General features: G+C 43.2%; 1 protein-coding gene across 1 annotated transcript in view; it reads right to left on the reverse strand.

Moving 5' to 3' along the window:
* lingo3a (leucine rich repeat and Ig domain containing 3a) overlaps nt 1-13,649 on the reverse strand; it is a 38,939-nt gene extending 25,290 nt beyond the window's left edge. The window contains exon 1 of the mRNA XM_084066885.1: nt 13,282-13,649. The gene's annotated coding sequence lies outside the window, so the exon portion shown is untranslated. The remainder of the gene's footprint in view (nt 1-13,281) is intronic.
* Nucleotides 13,650-16,087: the final 2,438 nt, after the last annotated feature.

Below are 16,087 nucleotides of genomic sequence, written 5' to 3' on the forward strand. Positions count from 1 at the left end.
AATCCATTCAAAAGGAAACATTTTAATGACCCTCCTTCCTTCCCCCTTTGGTCTGTTTGGAGGCCTATCAAGAAGTGATGGTCTTTTATCCAACATGCCAAGGGCCTGGTTAGGGTGTATGTGTGCTACTGAGGACCCTGGGTAATTGGGCCCGGCCTACATATCAGACAGATCTGCACTGACATCACACAGGAACCATAGATGCACTAGATGCACTGGAGCTGGGATGAAAGAGCATGCTGGATGCGCACGCACGCGCACACATGCGCGCACACACATAAACACACACACACACACACACACACACACACACACACACACACACACACACACACACACACGCCAAGATACATTTACTAACACACATACTGTAGGCGTGCACACAGACACACACACACACACACCATAGACGGAAGGGATTACACAACGTCACAAACTAACTTGCAAAGAAAAAAAAGAGACAAGCCTGGAAGTCTTGCTTGATAAATAGGCCTCAGGTGGTGCAGACAACCACGGAGAAAAGAAAACTAAGGCACTCTGTATTCAGGTGAAAACATATTCAGCACACAGGCAATCAAACAGACCAATGCCTAAGTCTTCAGCAGGGAATAACAAACAACTAATCAGGATGAATTATTTACCAGCTGTGGGTGGCATTCCACCACTAACACATTATGATAAGGGTGCTAAAACAATTGCAAACAGCATTGTGCTCGTGACTCGATGGTTCTGACTGGGAGTCATGCATGTTCTTCTTCCTCCCCCAACACGTCTTTCGTTTGTGTCTCTGAATTCAAACCAGTGTTGATTTCATCGACTAAAACTATGATGAAAAATGTTCGTCGACTACCTTTTTTCACTGACGAAAACGAAATAAAAACTAAGCTATGATGACTAAAACTAAGACTAAATATACTGACAAATTCGTTAACAAATAAAAAAACTAGACTAAAATGTTAGTGAGGGACTAGTGGAGAAGAGATCCAGTAGAACTAAAAGACAAGTCATTTTATGTTTGGTTGCGCTCGGGTGTTGCGCTCTGAAAATAGCAGATCAACACATCGTGCTGCGATGCGTTGTGAGCTTGTAGATCTGCTATTTTCTGCATGCAACCGAGTGTAAAATCAGCCATTACGACGCCATCAAGGCACCGCCAACATACATTTTAGTCGACTAAATCAACTGTAGATTTAGTTGACTATAACCTTATGATATTTAGTCGACGAAACTAGACAAAAACTAAAACATTTCAGATGACTAAAATATGACTAAAACTAAATTGAATTTTATTCAAAAGACTATGACTAAAGCTAAATCAAAATTTGCTGTTAAAATCAACACTGATTCAAACCATCACTGTCTATCCTCACTGCTGATGGGCAGGGTTAAGGAGATTAAACAACACACATGCTGTTTCTTGCTGTGCAGGGAGCGTGGTTGTTTATGAGACCAAAAGTACACTATGTCCTCCTTCAATTTTGTTTCCTAATTGGTATTTTGTGATTCAACTTTCGCTCGGAGTGTATCTATTTCATTTCGTAATTCCATCCTTTGCTTTTTGGCTTCTTCATTTAGAAGTAGAAATCAAGTCCAGTCCAGTCAACATTTAATTAAGATAGCTACCGCATATTAAACTCTGAATGGTCAGGGCCAAAAAGGATGGAAACTTTTTTATTCGTAGTCTACAATGGATCATTTCTGCTTCAGTGTCTTTAGTTGGGCATATATAGAGCTTGGATCAGGTGATGTTGGGTTGTTTTCGTTTCCCAATCAAGTGTCTGGAAAAATGGGAAATTGGGTTAATGACCAAATTGGGGAAAATATACTGTAGGTGGATTTTTATTATTATTATTATTATACTGGAGCATGTTTCTATTGTATGTTGGTTAAGCGTTTTGTTATGTAAGTTTCCAATATATATATCTTTTTAAACTGTCTAGATATTGCCTTACTAGTCAGTAAAGAAACATGTAGATTTAGTCACACTGGAGTATAAGTTGTCCTAGAAACATTCAGAGCAGAATCATGGAGCTGCTTTCAACACAACCGTTACTTACACACATACAAGCAACAAATGCTTTCACACAAACAGACCACAACTAAATGGTAAATGGTGCATTTCTATAGCGCCTTTATCCAAAGTGCTTTACAATGTGCATTAAAGCACATTCACACACACACACACACACACACACACACACACACACACACACACACACACACACACACACACACACACACACACACACACACATTTTGCACACAAACAGCAGAGGGGTTAAGTGTCTTGCTCAAGGACACCTCGACACTAACCTTCCATTTCCCAAGCGGCCGCTCTACCTCCTGAGACACTGCCACTCCACAACTAAAGCCTGACATACAAATTATTAAAAGGCTATTCTGACACGGTTTACTCTGCCAGGCTAGAGCCTGCCAAAGTGGTTCTGATGAGGCATTCCAAGTCACACACAAAAAAAGGCTGAGCCAAAGAGAGGGGGGAGAGAGAGAGAGAGAGAGAGAGAGAGAGAGAGAGAGAGAGAGAGAGAGAGGTGGGGCATTGTTGAAAGATTGAAATTGATGATACGGACGGAACAGACAGAGAGCATGAGAGAGAGTCAAACGAAAATCTGCGTTCCGCAAGGTAGAGGATTATATTCTGACAGTTCAGACATGAACAGAGAACCGTCAATTCTGTGATCACAGTGTTAAAAAAAATGAATAATTCATGCCTAACCGGTGACATGTTTGCACAGTAAAAAATCCAAGGGTATATGAACTCTGAAAGACTTAAATTGACACATGGGATTTTACTGTCGGAGAAGAGCAATGCAACTGATGTAGCCACTGCGTGTCCTGGAGACCGAAGTGTACAAAAGCAGCACATTGAAGAGACACCTGTCACACCGATACTGGGGGACATAAAAATACACTTGATTAGCCCCAGCACACACACTTACAAAAACAATACTGATAAATATTAAATGATAATTAAATGTTGCAACATTGAAAAAAAATAAAAAATAAAATCTGTGACACCTCTGTAGCTATATTAAAGTCAGAGCTGGTACAGTTGGCAGCTAATTTATGTGGAAAATGTATCTCCGTTTCTAGTACAGTTGGCCCAAAACAAAAGGATGAGTAGCTTGCTACAGGCTTTCAGGGCATTCAAAGCCCAGATCCTGGGCAGAGTAGTTCCAGATCAAACAGACCTGACAAGCGAGCCGACTCCATATGCTCCCCAAGGAGAAGCGAGAAGAGGAGAAAGGCAGGAGGCACAAGCGGAACCACAGACTGCTAAGTGCAATCTCATCACATCCATCTGTCACTGTTACACACAGAGATGTATAGCCACTCACATACAGTCGGCTGTAGCAGCTTAAATGAAGCAGAAGAAGTTGGGAAGAAGCTAAGAATTTTGCTTCCAGCATCGGCGTCCATTTGAGATTGACCTGAGACAGCTTTTGCAAAATTATAAATAAATCGCTCTTATACAGTGCGGGGATGGAGGGGTGGACAGCAGTGTTGCCAGATTCTGTGAGAGAAACAAGCAACTGAGTCTAGGAAAACCAACCCAAAAGAAGCAACTATGGGCCACATGAGCGCTTTAAACATATGCATCAGCTATTTGAAAATAGCCGTTCTACAAGCTCACAACGCGTTGCGATGCGACGCGTTGTGAGCTTGTAGATCTGCTATTTTCAAATAGAATCTTGGGGGGAAACTATAATAAGCACATCTGGCAACACTGGTGGACAGTATCCTTCTATTCACATTGCACACTAGTGCACTCATATGCAGGCGAAGAAAAAGATAATTCTTTAAGTAGTTGCTTTAGCTCTGCATCATGAACACAATAACATACCATCAGTGTATTCTGTCATTAGCATTATTATGACTTAGCCCTCTCAGACGAAACATTGTTGTTTACTCTCTGCCAACAACACCCTGCTGGGGTCTGAGATTGCATCACCGACTTGCGATCATGCAACAGCGCTGTGGTTACGTGCAAACCTGTGCCCATACTGTGTGGGGCTTCAGTTGCAACACTCTCCTTGTCTAGGAGAACACCACCAAAGCAAGGTAAACAACAAAGAAAAGAACTCGAGCTGGCCGGGGATTGGCGGGGAAAGAGGGAGAAGGAAGTTAGGAGGAAAGAAAGAAAGAAACCAGAGACACAGACAGGCAAACAGACAGAGATACAGACAGACTCATTTATTCCCCTCGTTCTGCTGATTTCCATTTGATTAAAATGGCACGATCAACTGAGAGACTGAACAGACAGCAGCAAGAAAGATAAAAGCTGCCATTAGAAGTGGTCCATTGAACAGAGGGAGAGAGAGACTGGGTATTAGGAGCAGCTGTGAAGCGGCATGGAGTCACATGGCAGTGATGGCACATTAACATACTTGCATGCAGGCGAACAAAAACAACGTAATGATTTTAGCTCTGCATCACGAACACAATAACGTCTCATCAGTGCATAATTCCGTCATTAGCATTGTGACTTAGCCATCTCATAAAAAAAGCATAATTCTGGCGCCGGTGGCGCAGTAGTAAAGTGCCTGCCAACCACCGCAGAGGTTGTGGGTTCAAATCCACTGTGGTGCATTCTGGCTTTGTTGAGCGTCTATATACGAACACAATTGGCACATGTTCCGGGGGGGGGGGGGGCCGGACGTGGAGGGTGATAATTGTCATCGCACGTATTCCTACGGGCTGGGGCGGCACCTGTCAGCGGGGAGTGTTGGGCAGGAGGAGCAGGACGAAGGCCCTACGTCCTCCCGCTGGGGGCTCCTCACTGGCAGGTGAGTCAGTAGGACGCAACAGCAGTGACAACACACAAATGTGTGCGGGGAGGATTCAATTGGCATAACGACTAAATTGGGGAGAAAAAGGGGTAAAAAGAACACACAAAAAAAAACCACACATAATCTACAGTACTCGATGCAGGCACCCCGGGCCGGACTTACCGTTTTTTATGATCAAACTGTAAAGTAACCCTACCGAATTAACCAAATTAAAGTAACAAAAACCCGAAATAAAAGGAAAAAAAAAAAAAAATTACTTGGTTTTGCATGATGTGCTGAGATTGCATCACTGGCGTGCGATCATGCAAACAGTGCTGCCGTTATGGTGCACATCTGTGTCCTTACTGTGCGTCACTCCTGTTGCAACACTCTCCTTGTCTAGGAGAAAAGCAAGAGATAAAGGAGCCCAGGTGGCCGGAAAGAAGCAAGGAAGCAAGGAAGCAAGCAAGAAAGCAAGCAAGAAAGCGAGACAGACAGACAGACAGACAGACAGACAGACAGACAGACAGACTAATGAGCAGTTTCATCTATTCCCTTGGTTCTGCTGATTTCCATTTGATTAAAATGACTTGATCAACAGAGTGTGTATGTGTGTCAATGCTGAACAGCAGTAAGAAAGATAAAAGCTGCCATTAAGAAGTGGTCCACTGAACAGAGGGAGAGAAAGAGACTGAGGGTATGAGGAGCAGCTGGGAAGCGGCATGGAGTCATGAATCTCCTCCGTATAACCTTACCCTCTACAGACTACAGCTCAGCGGAAGGTCACAGGTTCAAACGCCACGCAGTTCCATAATGAAGATGAGTCAACATGATATAGTGCAGTGGTTCTCAAAGTGGGGTCTGGGGACCAAATGGACCCTTACTCTTATGTTGGTCCTTCAAATATATATATATGTTTTTGAGAACCACTGATATAGGGGAAGCCTGTTAATATTTCAGGGAGCTCGACATGGAAAATAAGTACAATCTTATGTGCAAGATGTATGTTTGTGTCCCTGGATAACTACAATTTAGTGTCCCTCCTTACCCCACAAACAGCTGATTGGATGGCATCGGGTTCAGAGCCCGACGAGGTCCAACATACTGTTAACCGTCATGCATGAAAGGATCCATTTGTTGAATGATTAATTAATCTAATGGTTAATGCCCCAGCATGGCATCAAACACATCAGACCACAAGTCATAAGCCTCTCAATAGAGTCAAAGTCATTAGCCCGTTCAGCACTGAGGGGACATCATGATAGAAAAACAGCAATTTTTGATCGCAGTTAAATATCAATTACAAGAGGCTGGTGTGTGTGTGTGTGTGTGTGTGTGTGTGTGTGTGTGTGTGTGTGTGTGTGGGGGGGGGGGGGCAGATGTCCTCACAGGAATAAGAGAAATAGACATTTTGAGGACAATTTTCTTGGTCCTCACAAGAAAATTTGTTGTGATATGGTTAATGATTTGATGATTACAATTAGGAAAATATTCATGTCGAGTTTAGGGTTAGTATTAGATATTTAGAGGTTAGGTTTAGGGGTTGGGGTTAGTGTTTTCCCTATTTTATACTTAGTTGTGCGGCGATGTCACACACAGAAACATTACCCATCTACAAGCTCACAATAGCTTGTAGGTTGCTATTGCTTGCAGATGCTATTTTCAGCTATTTTCAATGTCGTCATACATTTTTTATGTCCTAACAAGTATGGTAATAAAATCGTGTGTGTGTGTGTGTGTGTGTGTGTGTGTGTGTGTGTGTGTGTGTGTGTGTGTGTGTGTCTGTCTGTCTGTCTGTCTGTGTGTGCATGTGTGTGTGTGTTTGAGAGAGAGAGAAAGAGAGAGAGAGAGAGAGAGAGAGAGAGAGAGAGAGAGAGAGAGAGAGAGAGAGAGAGAGAGAGAGAGAGAGAGAGAGAGAGAGAGAGAGAGAGAGAGAGAGAGACCATATGCATTATAGGACCATTGAATAATGTTTGTTTATTATTATGTGTTGTGCATATCATGGGAGCACAGTAATGAAAGTAATGAAATATCAAGCCCAAGGCATCAATCTACATACAAAATAGCACTAGTGCAACAAGCCTGGAATATTTGATGAGAAGACTTGTTAATCTAATTACATAATTAAAGAGCTGGCTTGAGCAGAGGGACCATGAAGCAACAGAGTGAAGGATGTTTGTAACCTGAGTCAACCCACGGGCCCCAGCTTAACTATGGGCTTCAAAATACTAGCACTATGTCTGGGCCGTGTGGACTGGCTATATGTTTATGACTATGTTGCGTAACAGAGCTGGCACGGATCAAGGAACATTTGATGTAAGGGATGCATCCTGTATTACCGGAAAGATAAGTTCAGGGTGTAGATTTCCAAATCAATTTTGAAATACTAGCAGGGTAGAATTTGGTTTCGTATAGGAGTATTCTATAACACTATTGAGTTGAAAACTAGGACACTATAACTAGACCGCTTACACTAGGGGTAGGCAACCTTAGGCACGGATGCCAACATTAGCACAGGGGAGGGTGATCACTAGCACCCTGGCATAAGTGTGAGAGAGGTTTTTTTCTTTTAAAATTAAATATTCAAAAAGGGGGTTTAGTCAGTTAAACTAAGTCCCCTCACATCTATGTACAAATGACATCCTGCACATAATTCTACATTCATTCAAACTCCTAACTCTGACTGGGGAGGGAGTCTCTGGAAGTGGATACTCTGGAAGATATGTGGGTTATTGCTATGAGTGTAATGATCATAACATCCTGATAAAGAAGAAGAAAAAAAGGTTATGTACATTTTTTTTCTAAATGTTTTAATCCCACAACTTTGTAACCCATTTTTTCACCCAAATATTACATTTTGATGTGGTGTCAAGTAAGTAATAAGTAATAAGTAATAAGTAGTAAGTAATTAAACTTAAGGTTGACATGGCACACTGACTATCAAGAAAATGAAAACATGGCACTCATGTCAAAAAGGTTGCCGACCCCTGGCTTACACTATTGTTAGTTGACTAGAGTTCATTTTCTCTGATACACTTCAATAATCTTGACCAGACACTGTTGTCTAGACAGAAATGGAACATGATGCTCTCTTGATCTCAGCAGACCTTGAGAGTCTGACTCCATGGTCTGTGGCAGTTGCAACCCACTCATAATGTAATGGTCATTCCTTACTGGGAAATACTGTTTTATGGGCAGCTAGACACGGCATTGCAGGCTGCCAGCAGCCACGTTATTACATAAAACGAAATGAGCTGGAGAGCTTGACAACTATATAAACTCCCTGTATTCGCCCCCTGCCTCAGCCCACAACGTGATTTAACGTCAGAGGCACTTTGCGCTCTGTTACACCCGAAGACGAATGTCTTCGAACATCAGCTTACTCACACCAAAGGGTTTTCTGTGCGTGTGATTCAGTCAACACACAGTGTAACACTATAGACAGGGACATCTCTGCCGTTTTACACTAGACCGCGTGTACAGAAATCTGCGTGGGATTCCCATCCGGTCAACAGTCCACAAATCCCATAGCCTGCAAGGTAATGAGTGAACCAAATGACTTAACAGTGCTCAACAAGGCATAAGCAACGGCAGATTAAAAAGCATGGGCCATAATGTGATGAAAATGCACTGACAATGCATACACATGCATGATTAGGTATACTAGTATCTGACCTCCTTTGCAGCAGCAAGCCACAAACAAAGACTACCTACAGTATACTAATTCCTAAAAGCTTCCAGCTTAGCACTCATGTAATGGCCCATCACATATACTTTCATCAAGAGACCCGGAAAGACATCAAATATGCTATGCCTGAGCAAAACAAATCCGTTTTCCTGCTCGCTTCACTTTTCTCTGTGTGTCCTCTGTGCCCTGCTTTCAATTGTAAGCCTGTCAAGTATTGTTGATGGCAAAAAGAGGTAGCGCCGAACAGCTCATCAGCTCAGATGTCAAACGGAGAGGCTGCATTCTTTACCGGGGGCTGGCTCCACTATGGTGTGTGAGACATGATGAACAGAAGAAAGGCATTAGGATTTAAATAGCAGAGAGACCATATCAGAGCTACAGTATGTGCTATAGCATCTTGTTGGTCCTGCTTTTGATCATATTGTACATTTAAGAGCCACTAGGACAGTGCGTGTAATGCTGCATACCCTTTGGCTGTGTAACCAAGAGGCTCTGCCAGTGAAATCACTGTAGGTCTATATAATTCTAATTCAAATGGCCTCTTTCTGTCACAATGTCGTTTTTTTTTGCAATGTTGAAGGACATACAGTAATTACATTTCATTACAGTTACATTCCAGCACTTAAAGACAGGGTCCACAAAGAAAGCAGAAGAAATAACCTCAGCCACAGAGGTTTTTTCATTCTCTGTTTCTTTTTTTTTTTTTTGTAGTGTTGAAGGACTACTTTCATTCCCTTGCAGTTTGAAAACCGACTGACCCTGGCTCCATATTATTTCTTATTACCTGTAATAGCCATCTAAATATAAAACTCTGCAGTGATTAACTGTGAGTCACACAGTACATGCACAAATTACCCAAGAGTGCATGAGTCGATTTCTCAGTGGTCAAATGGCAACTCCTGGTTGTGTTTGAACAAGATTAACTTCACGGTACCATTACCAGATATGTATTTCCGAACATAATTCCAGAGGCAAATTTTCTTAGCATCTTTTAAGACAGTGATTCAAGGTCCATTACATATCTCATGTCATGCACTTGCGGTGATATGGCTGGCGCCTGGCCCAGCTCAGGAGGCACAGATGCTCTCTCCTGGCTGTACATTAAGGTTACAGCCTCATCTGAACATTCGTATAATGACAGTAGAGGAGCCCAAGAGTGGGAGGATGATCCTACTGAGGGCCATATTTCTCTGCTGATCTGTCCAGCTGCACATTTTCACCACGACAGCTGACATGCCAGTCGTGCCTTGCAGGCATTTGACAGTCACTCACGGGGGCACTCTCCCTCTCACCCCCTCACCCCGTCTCTGCTAACTCATTGCCTCCTTTCCTCACTCTCACTCAGTTGCCCTCTTTAACCTATTAAGACCGGGAACGCATCTGTGTGTCATTTTTAGATTTCTTTGGGCTATTCAAAAATAGCAGATATACAAGCTCATAGCCCGGCAATCTGCATTTTTGCAAATCTTTGAATATATATATTTTTAAAAGTGAACATTTGTAACTCAAATCTTTGCTTCTGGTGGATTCTACAATTTTTTGGTGCTGCAATAATATCAGTGGTTCTCAAACTTTTTCATGTCAAGGACCCCCAAAATGATATGTATTTGGCCGCGGACCCCCATCTCAAAATATGTTGTTCCAGGGACCCCCCAGAAGCAAAGATCTGAGTAAAAATGTTCGGTTTAAAAATATATATATTCAAAGATTTGCACAAATTTTCTACAAGCTCATAGCGCGGCGAGCTTGTGCTATCTGCTATTTTTTAATAGCCAAAGTATAAAAGAATGTTCCACAGTGGTTACACAGATGCGTTCCCGGTCTTAATGGGTTAACAGTTTGTATTCGAATGGAAATTCCACACTTGAATGTCACCACTGAACAAAGTGGATGGCTTTATGTACAACGGCTGGGGTGGAGCAGAGATGGGGGGCTTTAGGCGTAGTAATGGAGAGGACCTACAGGCTTGGTTGTACAATGCATGCACTCTATGAGCCATAATAGGTTCTCGCCAAGACATTACACATTACTGTAGAGATAAGGCTGCAGAGAGGCTAAATAGCACCTTGGGTCCTGTTATGGATTATTAAATAATTACATTAGGTCTATCACCGACACGCTCTGAATTGTCTGTAAAGGATAAAGTCTTCTGGAATCATTTTATATTAAGGGAAATAATCAGGGAGACAAGACTGTGTATTTGTCATACATACAGCGGTGAAAGAGTAGAAAACCTTTAGCCAACTAAGACATGTCTTTTAAGTCCATGTCTTGGGTATTTTTATTACCCATCAGCAAAAGCAATCCTATCCAATCAACAAATCAATAATTTAAAAAATATATTACTTTTCACAATGACACTTACATATGCTGCAAATTATAAATGGTAATTACTGGATAATACACCAATTGCAATAGATACATACTGTAAGAAATAGTATATCTGTGTGTGACTGGATCCATGGAACAGTAGTGTACTGTACCAAGGTCCTCAAACAGCTCAGCACCGTGGTTCTCAACATGGGGTCTTTGAAGGCGTTCCACTGGGTCCCCAGGTATTTTATAGCTAGTTAGGAACCAAATGGACACGTATGGGTCTGTAACTCTGAGAGTGTGTACAAATGGAAACAAATGAACCCTCACAGGTTCATGTGGTTCCATGTGTGGCAGCGGTGGCCTAGTGGTTAGAGGGGCGGCCTTGATACCGGAAGGTCCCTAGTTTGATTCCCCAATTCATCACATCAATCATGAATCACCGCTGAATAGCCCTTGAGCAAGGCTTCCATGCAGGGTCCGGCTGGAAACAAGCTTCGTGCTTAGTCCGACACCCTGGGTAAACAACAAACTTTGCTTTGCTTTGCTTTACCCTCAGAGTTAAAAAATGAACACAGTGTAGATTGGGGTCCCACTGTCCAAGAGATAAAAAGTGATCAATTAAGGGTCGGGGTCTTCTGCATATCAAACTGGGGTCCCTGAAATTGAAAAAAGGTTGAGAATCACTGGGTTAGCAGCACACGATCCTTCCTGCATTAATGCAGGACTTCCTGCATTAATGCAGGAACTAAACAAATACCCAAACGGAGATGCTGAGAAAAGATTACAGTAGATAAAATACAGAAACAGGCACAGGACCTGGTACGGGCACAGACAGACGCGTCAAGCGCCGAGGCTCTCACAACGACATGACTGAGGGTCAATCAAAAAGCTGTCTTTTCCTCGATGCCCTCTTTTTTTTCTACAAATGACAACTTAAGATATTTAGCAGACGGTCTCATCCAGAGTAACTTACAAGGTGAGAGATCAGAATAACCAGAGAAAGCATACATTTTAGTCAACGAACAACAAGGACAAGTACTGTAGAGTGCAGAGAGAACAATGTAGTGCCTCAAAGAAACTAGGATACCAAGTAAACGATGAACCTAGCATCTGTCCAAACAACATGCCATATAAATAACGACATCTTAACATTTGTGGTGAAGAAAAACTAATCTAAGTAACAAAAAACATGAGAACAATTTACAAAGATTTATCTGCATAGTCAACAATCATCGATCGGAAAAAGAAAGAGGTCACCAGAAGGGATGCAAGGAGAGAAGAGTGCTAAGGGGCGAGGTTGAGTCTGAAGAGGTAGAAAATGGCTTAAAGATTAAAGATTATTTTGAAAGATTTCACATCTTTTGTACACACATTTTCTAGGGGAAATGGAGGGGGAGGGGGGAACCATGCCTTTGCTTTTGATCAACCCCGGCCCGGTTGAATCAAAAACATGCATTTCCTTTTTGTAAATGTAGACTGTCTGATATCATATGTTTGAAAATATCACAATTTAATAGCATTTTCCATTTTTATCGACGTTGTACGACAAATGAGCCTATTTAGGGCTTAAGTGGTTAAGAGTAATCAAACCCTGGGCAAGCGTGCACGTAAGCCACACACACACGCACATGCGCGCGCACACACACACACACACACACACACACACACACACACACACACACACACACACACACACACACACGCACACGCACATGCACACACACACAGGCTGTGGCTGTGGCTGCAAGACAGCAGGGTCCCACACAGGGACAAGGCAACACCTTTTCAAGGGCAACAATGAGATGGAAAATCATGTTGTGAGATAATGAGACCTGGTGTCTGGCTGGATTGGAAAGGAACCCAAACAAGGTTGCACTGACTGAGCAAGCCTGTGCGGGATCTAAAGTACAGTAGAGTCCAAAAAAAGCCACATTGACCATAGAGTATACCCTTTATGGTCAAATACGTCAAAACAGCTGTATGAAAATCTTTCGCCCGTGGGGGAAAAAAACTCTTGTTTTTGGCAGGTCGTCTACTTCAGCCGAGCTCCCATTGTGAAGCAGTGTGTCTTATCACCACAGCAAACTGGACCAAGCCAGAATAACTGGCAACAAAGATACAGGCTGTGACAGCCATAGCGAGATGGGGGTGAGATTAAAGCTTAATTTATACTCTGTCGTACGGCGGTATCGTTAAGGTGTTGCTTGCCGACAAGAGTATACAAGCTCACAACACCTCTTGTGTCTGATCCCATCAGAAACAGACACGGTCGTACAAAGGAGTATAGATCGGGCTTTACACTGACAGGACACCAGAGATAAATGTGCAGTGGAGAGGGAAGGAATACAGGCTCGGTGATATAAACCTGCAAGTAGTGACACAGTCATGCCCTTGTGATAAAAATCTAAACCTCAAGTGAACAGGAGTGTCACTTGAGTGCGAGCATGTGTGTGCTGTGCATGCACAGTGAAAGGTGGGAAGTTGGCTTACCCAGGACTTGAACTTTAGCGGCGGTCCGTCGACATCCACAAGCTTGCAGGTGCTCTTCAGCGCAGAGTGCAGCAGTGGTCTACGCGTCTCAGTCCCCCTGGCCGCGTCGCTTCTGTATGAGTATGTGCGGGTGCATGCGTGCAGGATACGGTTACTCTCGCAGCCAGCATCAGCAGCAGCTGGACTACATTCAATCCTGATCTCCTGTCCTCTCTCTATACCTCTCTCTTCTTTCCCCTCCTCTACAGCAACCGCTGAAGATTATCGGCTGTACCTCCCTGCGCCTCTGCAGATGAAAAAGCGACTGAAGTCTCCCCCTTCTTCTCCCTTTCTCCCGCTCTCTCTATTGTGTTGTGAAGGCTGCAAGCTGTTCCTCCCCAGCGGGCAACCAGCTTTGTGTCTCACAGAGGCGTGAGCTCCACCACAGAAAGCGGCAGACTGAACGGAGCGAGGGAGTGTGCTGCGTTATTATTGCATCGCATGTGTGTGAGGGTGATTATCTGTGCCAGGGTCCAGGGAGAATGTGTGTGTGTGTGTGTGTGTGTGTGTGTGTGTGTGTGTGTGTGTGTGTGTGTGTGTGTGTGTGGGGGGGGGGGGGGGGGGGGCAGAGAGGGAGAGAGAGAAAGAGAGAGAGAGAGAGAGAGAGAGAGTTCAGCATCTGCATGTGCCCCAGAGAGAGTGTAGCATCGGTACAAGATGTCCGTGCGTGTGCGTGCGTGTGCGTACTCGCCTGTCAATGTGTGTGTGTGTGTGTGTGTGTGTGTGTGTGTGTGAGCACCCTGCTGCTGCTGTTGCTGTTCAGTGGAGCTCATCTGCACTGTTGCTGCCGCTCTCTGCTCCTGTTTAGCCTCACAACTCACTCTGCTAGACAGCATGCCACCTAGACATCCTTTCTAAAGTGTGCAGGAGAAAGATATGAACTGAAAAAAATTAATATGAATAATGAAATGAAGGTTTATGACGACTACACTGTAAAATCATGAGTGATAATTTACAGGTCCATTTGGTTATATATGGATAAATTAACACTGAGGATATTATCAATTCAACAATTAGTAACTCAGCAATGTTGTAGTCAAAGTACATTTTTAAGAGATTCCCCAGGAGATACACTGCAAAATCTATATCTGGAGCATTTATTGAATTCTCAATGTGTAAGAATTGACCATTTTCATGGGCTAATTTTTGTTGTTAAATTAACACTTTGTTACCGGTATGTACATTTTGCAGAGTAGCAAATTGTACCCATTCCCTTGACTCCTGACTAGAATAAAGTCTCTGTGTGTCCCTAAGTGGGCACAAGCTGTGCCCACTTAGGGGCACACAGACACACAGAGATGAAGTGATATAGCTTACTGTATAACCATTCCTTTAGGCGTGCTCACACAGCTTCATATTTCATAAACAGATAATTAATCTGAGCTGGGGGTGGAGCGGGACAGCCAAATGAAGCGGTTTTCACCCTGCAGTCTGCATTGTTATCTCTAATATGCAATTTCTATTCCATGGAGCACGTATTCACTTAACGCTACTTGTCCTGTTTAACAGTACAAGGATCGTTATTTCTATTTTCTCCCAATTAGGTCATTATTATGCTATTATTCCATTCCAGTCCCTTGTCACTGCTAACTTGTACAGTTGGCCCAAGGGAGAGCACAGACAATCACGTGTCTCCTTCGATACGCGTGACATCAAGGTCTACTTCTTTTCACCTGACAGTGAGGAGTCTCTCCAGCAGGACGTAACGCATGCAGAGGAACAACGCACGCAGCTATTCCGCCCAGTTCTACAACCCACTGAACAGACACCCAACCTGCCTGAGTCACTGGTGCAGTGACAGAGATCGCCCTCACTGCCCGACTTCGCTTCCATGAACAAGGACAATAGTGTTTGTTGGGATGCTCGGCCAAGTCGGAGGCACCACGGAGGATTCAAACACACATAGCATCCCTATAGAGTATACAGAAGTCCTGTCGTCACTCATTCATCCCCTGGGTCGTAAAGTAATTTCTCTATGGAAAATAACAATGGGTCAACTTAGAATCGTCTCATATAAGAATTGTGTTCCAAAAATAAACAAACTGTCTCTGCGATATTGTCAGGGAGGTGGCTCTGTATCGTTTATGATAGTCAGTCACTCATATTTGATACAGCCCGTTTCTGGCGAAAATGTAACTAGCATTTGTTTATTTTTGGAACACAATTCTTATTTGACGTGATATTAAACACGTCTATAGGAATTCAGAACGGGGGGAAAAAACCTCGACCCAGGTAGGATGTGTAAATTACGTCAGACTTCGGTGCTCTATTCTGGGAGCGAACTTTCAGAGAAAATAGTTGATCTACAGTACAAGCAGCTATTTTCGGCGAGAGAAAAAAAGAGATTTGTATAGAGGGTAAAAGGAGATGACCAAGTATAGAGTCCTGGGGCACCCCTGTCAAAAAGTCCATCGTGTTGGAGTTGGGTAAAACCCCTGGCAGAGATAAAATCCTATTTTGCAGCCTCTGGAGGATGGAAACTTAGATTCAAACTAAAGTTATGGTAAACTAATGCTAATCAGCAAAACGACCTGTGCGTTTAGGGCGAGAAGAGGTAAGGAAACAATTGCTGGGTGCCAGGCCTATTTTATACAGTACTTAAGTCCCCCAGGTCACAGGTCCGAAATTGTTATTACTGCATGTCTCAACCTCTGCGCAAGAACGTGATGAATATCCAGGTGTTAAAACACTGTCTCTGGCGGTCAGAAAGAATGAAATAGAACTGCTGAGTCAGCTGAACCCTTACATGCTTTTTATTTGCTTTACA

This window comes from Gymnoscopelus microlampas, assembly GCF_963454915.1.
Source record: "Gymnoscopelus microlampas genome assembly, chromosome: 9".
Lineage (NCBI taxonomy): Eukaryota > Metazoa > Chordata > Actinopteri > Myctophiformes > Myctophidae > Gymnoscopelus > Gymnoscopelus microlampas.